Source organism: Salmo trutta, chromosome 31 (genome assembly GCF_901001165.1).
Source record: "Salmo trutta chromosome 31, fSalTru1.1, whole genome shotgun sequence".
Classification (NCBI taxonomy): Eukaryota; Metazoa; Chordata; class Actinopteri; order Salmoniformes; family Salmonidae; genus Salmo; species Salmo trutta.
In genome coordinates this window covers 9,767,854-9,773,853 of record NC_042987.1, presented here as the reverse complement: position 1 = coordinate 9,773,853, position 6,000 = coordinate 9,767,854, and the positions used below count along the sequence as shown (strand labels likewise).

The following is a 6,000-nucleotide window of genomic DNA, read 5'->3' as shown; positions in this document are numbered from 1 at the left end:
CCCTCTGTAGTTCAGCTGAATGGCCTGCTATTGCTTCCAAGACCGTTCCTATCTTAACATCGATCTCTTTAGTAATGTTATCCGTCTTCTTTTCAATCACCTTCCTTATTGTCCTATCGAGATTCTGGGAGGGGTGTAGTTTTCCAACCAGCAATGACCTGAGTGAGGATGTTGAGGACCTCTGGGAAGTGGGACCAGTGGTCATCTGGTCTTTTCATGGGTGGCGGATGGCTGGATGTTGGACTTAATCCTGATAGCCTCCCAGCCCTCAGGGAAGAGCTCCATGTGTTTCTTGAAACCATTTTTATCAGCATCATGGTTTTTTAAATCACTACTTGCTGGCTGAGAGGCAGATTCTTTCTGCATCGATGCCACCAAATACCCAGCCCAGCGCACTTTCAACCACCCACTTGAAGGTCTGCTCCTTATAAAGGCCAAACTGCATCTTATGCTGACCCAGCAAATGTGCTCTGCTTGCTGGGTTGCCACCTCTGAGCAGTACAGCCCTCCTGGCTGAATCCACCACTTTGTCTGGAGACAGCCCTGCTCCATGCTCTTTTAGTAGTTTTAGTCCTCTAACTCCTGCAATCCTTACTGTCCTTTAAGACAAGGATTCCATTTGGCAGTTTTCTGAAGCTGGACTCCATGTCTGCTGTGAAAATAAAGGGGAAAGTTTGTATTTAATAAGCATAAACATAAAATAATCACAGTGAGCAGATTAGATTAATATATGGAACAATACGATGAAGTGTATAAACTCTAGCTACCTCTAGCTACTTGCTAAAGGACATTTCTACTACAAACAGACACACCAACATAAGCAAGAGCATAGGATATCGCTCGTGCCTTTTAATTCATAATGAACACGATGACCCTATAAAAACAGTATTTACGCTATATTCGTGACCAAGTAAAGCTTTATTAATGCATTTTTCTCGCGTAAATGTATGGTTTCCCTGGTGGTCTAGTGGTTAGGATTCGGCGCTCTCACCGCCGCGGCCCGGGTTCGATTCCCGGTCAGGGAACAGCTTTTTGATTTTGACCCCCTCAGCTGAAAATACCGTTTTTAAGTGTTTGGGATTATTTAAAAAAGTAATAGGTTTATTCCCCACTGAACAATTTATGGTTACAAGGCTTTTTCATCGTGTTTCACCTTGTTAACTGTGAATGACAATGAACAACTTTGATGGCCATGTTAACTGTTTTTCTTCATGTTAACAAAGTCGGTAGAGCAAAGGTGCAGACGCTCGGAAGTACTACAGCGCTGCTTTGGGCTAATTGCCGACGTGCTGTGAGCTTTCCGGTGCCCTGTTGAAAATGTCAGATACATTAATTTGCTTGACCATGCTGTAGGAAAATGCTTTGTGGACTTCACCAGACAGATGTTGCGTTACATTTATTCTGACACTGTGTCTTGTTATTGTCTCGGATTTAGGCCTATATATCATGGTGGCTAGGCCTATGAGCTAACAGGTTACAGAGCAAACAACGCAATAATCCCAACACATATGGCTTTTTTTTAACGGATTGGCTTCCCCAGTGATTTTACCCTCACACCGATACTGCAGAGTTTTGCTCGCCGTGTGCTCCCCTCGTAAAAGCCAAGTGTGAGTACATTAAGTTAGCCGGTGTTGCTGTCCAATCGGACAAATGTGTACTTTGTGTAATATATGTCATGTCACTTGTTGGCGCTACAAATGTCGTTTCCCTGGTGGTCTAGTGGTTAGGATTCGGCGCTCTCACCGCCGCGGCCCGGGTTCGATTCCCGGTCAGGGAACTACCCTTTTGCGAACTCAATCGAAAGTACTGTTTTTGACTGCTTGGAAGTATTCAAAAGCTCATAGGCTTATTCCCCACTGAACAACTTCTGGTTGCAAGGATCTTGCATAGTTTATTTTTACAGTTACCATGGTGAAAAACAATGAAAAACTTTGATGGTCACCATGGACCTGCCATTCATTAATTGTTTATGGTTCATTGAACAAGCATGGGAAACAGTGTTTAAACCCTTTACAATGAAGATCTGTGAAGTTATTGGGATTTGTACAAATTATCTTTGAAAGACAGGGTTCTGAAAAAGGGACGTTTCTTTTTTTGCTGACACAGCTGTCCATTTTTTGGTCCTTAAATGAAACTGGTATATATTTTATTCATCACAATTTTATTTAACCAATTTTGTTCTTTAATGTAGGGCCGACAGACAAGTTCCTTACTTTTTCCCCCTTCCATTTTTGTGGTAATGCTGCAATTAGTTGGTTGCAATTTTGGTTAGAGCAGACATTTCCATATATTTGTGTTAGCTGCATGTGTGACATAACTCCACCAGTGTCACGTCCTGACCATAGTGAGTGTTATTTTCTATGGTAGATTAGGTCATGGCGTGACGGGGTGTTTGTCTGGTTTTTGTATGTCTATGTTTGGGTTCTAGGTTTGTATTTCTATGTTGGTGTTATTTGGCATGACCTCCAATTAGAGGCAGCAGGTTGTCGTTGTCTCTAATTGGAGGTCCTATTCAAGTTTAGGTTTGTCCCACAGGTGTTTGTGGGTGATTGTTCTTCGTGAGGTTTATGTTCCTCCAGTGTCACGGTTTGTTGTTTTGTATTTACTTAAAGTGTTAATTGTTGCATTCGGTTTCACTGATTTAAAAAAACATGTGGAACTATGAAAACGCTGCATCTTGGTCCGCTCTTTCAAACAGCCGTGACAACCAGTCCTATTTATGATATCATTTACAAAGACTATACTTGATTTTTTTTTAAATGTTATCAAATTTTTATCAATGAGTATATTTGTGTTTAACCACAATATTTGTTGTATTATTTGTTCTGTATTTTCTGGTGGATTAAACTGAAATTGCAACCAACCTTCTATGGCTTGTTTAAAAAATAACGATAATTTGGAGATTATTTCGTTTTCAAATAACCAAAAGTGAGCGTTTGTAGTCTGAATAAAGGGAAAAAGGCCATTCTTGAACATGGGGTGAGACATTCTTACTAGGAGAACCAGTTCGGATAAAAGTACAACTCTGGTATGACTGATGCCTTTAGTGAGAGGTCTGCTTTAATATTTAATCATTTCTGCCCACCGAATTCATATTCATTATATAAATAAACCCTTTTAATTTTGTCTGGCTTGCCATTCCAAATAAAATTGTATATTTTTTGCTCACATAATTTAAAAAACAGGTTGCTAGGTGTAGGCAAAACCATAAGCAAATAGTTCAACTGTGATATGACTACAGAGTTAATTGGGGTGATTTTATTTTTTCTATTTCATCCAACTTTCTATTCAAATGTATTGGAGTGAGATCATTTCTTTCTTTCGGGATATGTATACCGAGTATGTTCACATCCTGTCAGACCATTTTCTTGGTACACTACACGGTAATGTAATTATTTTTTTGTGATCCAATTCATAATAAAGTATCATAAATTTATCATAATTTGGTTTTAATCCAGAGAGGTTAGAAAAAGTATCTAGATCCTCAATGAGGCTGTGGAGGGATTCTAATTGTGGATTTAATTAAAAGAAAACATGAATCATCAGCGTACAATGACACCTTTGTTTTTAAGCCCTAGATTTGTAATCCCTTAATATTGTTGTTGGATCTGATTTTAACAGCTAACAATTCAATGGCAATAATAAATAGATATGCCGATAGTGGACAACCTTGTTTTACTCCTCTTGACAGTTTAAAACTTTCTGAGATGTAGCCATTATTTACTATTTTACACCTAGGGTTACTATACATAACTTTAACCCATTTTATAAGAAATTCTCCAAAATTTGAATATTCAAGGCATTTATATATAAACTCTAGTCGTACTTTATCAAAGGCCTTTTCAAAGTCGGCTATGAATACCAGGCCTGGTTTCCCAGATATTTCATAGTGTTCTATTGTTTCCAGTACTTGTTTTATATTATCTCCAATGTATTGTCCATATAAAAACACCTGTCTGATTAGGATGAATAATATATGAGAAAACATTTTTAATTCCATGCGCTAAGTGTAACCGATGTGAAATGGCTAGTTAGTTAGCGGTGGTGCGCGCTAATAGCGTTTCAATTGGGTGACGTCACTCGCTCTGAGACCTGAAGTAGTTGTTCACTGGTTCAAGCCCAGGTTGGGGCGAGGAGAGGGATGGAAGCTATACTGTTACATAAGCATTTAGCTAGAATTTTTGCATCACGACACTGAAGTGTAATGGACTGGATCTTTATATTTACCACTTGGATCCTGTTTCAGTAAACAAAAATGTATTATAATATCCCACCATAATAAAAGAGTCTTGTGTTGCTTGAAGGGTTGATCAATTATTTTATATATTTTCAAAGAAGCGTGGATCATCATTATTTGGACTGTATAGGTTAATAAGCCATATCTGTTTATGGCCAATAACATATTTAAAATCATCCATCTACCTTGAGGATCTGTTCGGACAATTTGAACATTTGGATCAAAATTCCTTTTAATTAATACCATCAGCCCTTTTGAATTTCTTTGCCCATGGAAGAAATATACACTGCTCAAAAAAATAAAGGGAACACTTAAACAACACAATGTAACTCCAAGTCAATCACACTTCTGTGAAATCAAACTGTCCACTTAGGAAGCAACACTGATTGACAATAAATTTCACATGCTGTTGTGCAAATGGAATAGACAACAGGTGGAAATTATAGGCAATTAGCAAGACACCCCCAATAAAGGAGTGGTTCTGCAGGTGGGGACCACAGACCACTTCTCTTTTCCTATGCTTCCTGGCTGATGTTTTGGTCACTTTTGAATGCTGGCGGTGCTTTCACTCTAGTGGTAGCATGAGACGGAGTCTACAACCCACACAAGTGGCTCAGGTAGTGCAGCTCATCCAGGATGGAACATCAATGCGAGCTGTGGCAAGAAGGTTTGCTGTGTCTGTCAGCGTAGTGTCCAGAGCATGGAGGCGCTACCAGGAGACAGGCCAGTACATCAGGAGACGTGGAGGAGGCCGTAGGAGGGCAACAACCCAGCAGCAGGACCGCTACCTCCGCCTTTGTGCAAGGAGGAGCAGGAGAAGCACTGCCAGAGCCCTGCAAAATGACCTCCAGCAGGCCACAAATGTGCATGTGTCTGCTCAAACGGTCAGAAACAGACTCCATGAGGGTGGTATGAGGGCCCGACGTCCACAGGTGGGGGTTGTGCTTACAGCCCAACACCGTGCAGGACGTTTGGCATTTGCCAGAGAACACCAAGATTGGCAAATTCGCCACGGCGCCCTGTGCTCTTCACAGATGAAAGCAGGTTCACACTGAGCACATGTGACAGACGTGACAGAGTCTGGAGACGCCGTGGAGAACGTTCTGCTGCCTGCAACATCCTCCAGCATGACCGGTTTGGCAGTGGGTCAGTCATGGTGTGGGGTGGCATTTCTTTGGGGGGGCGCACAGCCCTCCATGTGCTCGCCAGAGGTAGCCTGACTGCCATTAGGTACCGAGATGAGATCCTCAGACACCTTGTGAGACCATATGCTGGTGCGGTTGGCCCTGGGTTCCTCCTAATGCAGACAATGCTAGACCTCATGTGGCTGGAGTGTGTCAGCAGTTCCTGCAAGAGGAAGGTATTGATGCTATGGACTGGCCCGCCCGTTCCCCAGACCTGAATCCAATTGAGCACATCTGGGACATCCTGTCTCGCTCCATCCACCAACGCCACGTTGCACCACAGACTGTCCAGGAGTTGGCGGATGCTTTAGTCCAGGTCTGGGAGGAGATCCCTCAGGAGACCATCCGCCACCTCATCAGGAGCATGCCCAGGCGTTGTAGGGAGGTCATACAGGCACGTGGAGGCCACACACACTACTGAGCCTCATTTTGACTTGTTTTAAGGACATTACATCAAAGTTGGATCAGCCTGTAGTGTGGTTTTCCACTTTAATTTTGAGTGTGACTCCAAATCCAGACCTCCATGGGTTGATAAATTGGATTTCCATTGATTATTTTTGTGTGATTTTGTTGTCAGCA

General features: G+C 41.8%; 2 non-coding genes across 2 annotated transcripts; both read left to right on the top strand.

Annotated features, from left to right (window-relative positions):
• The first annotated feature begins 953 nt into the window (after nucleotides 1-953).
• Nucleotides 954-1,025, top strand: trnae-cuc (transfer RNA glutamic acid (anticodon CUC)). Its single transcript has one exon. It is a non-coding gene; the product is annotated as a tRNA-Glu (tRNA).
• A 680-nt stretch (nucleotides 1,026-1,705) lies between these two features.
• Nucleotides 1,706-1,777, top strand: trnae-cuc (transfer RNA glutamic acid (anticodon CUC)). Its single transcript has one exon. It is a non-coding gene; the product is annotated as a tRNA-Glu (tRNA).
• The last annotated feature ends 4,223 nt before the right edge of the window (nucleotides 1,778-6,000 follow it).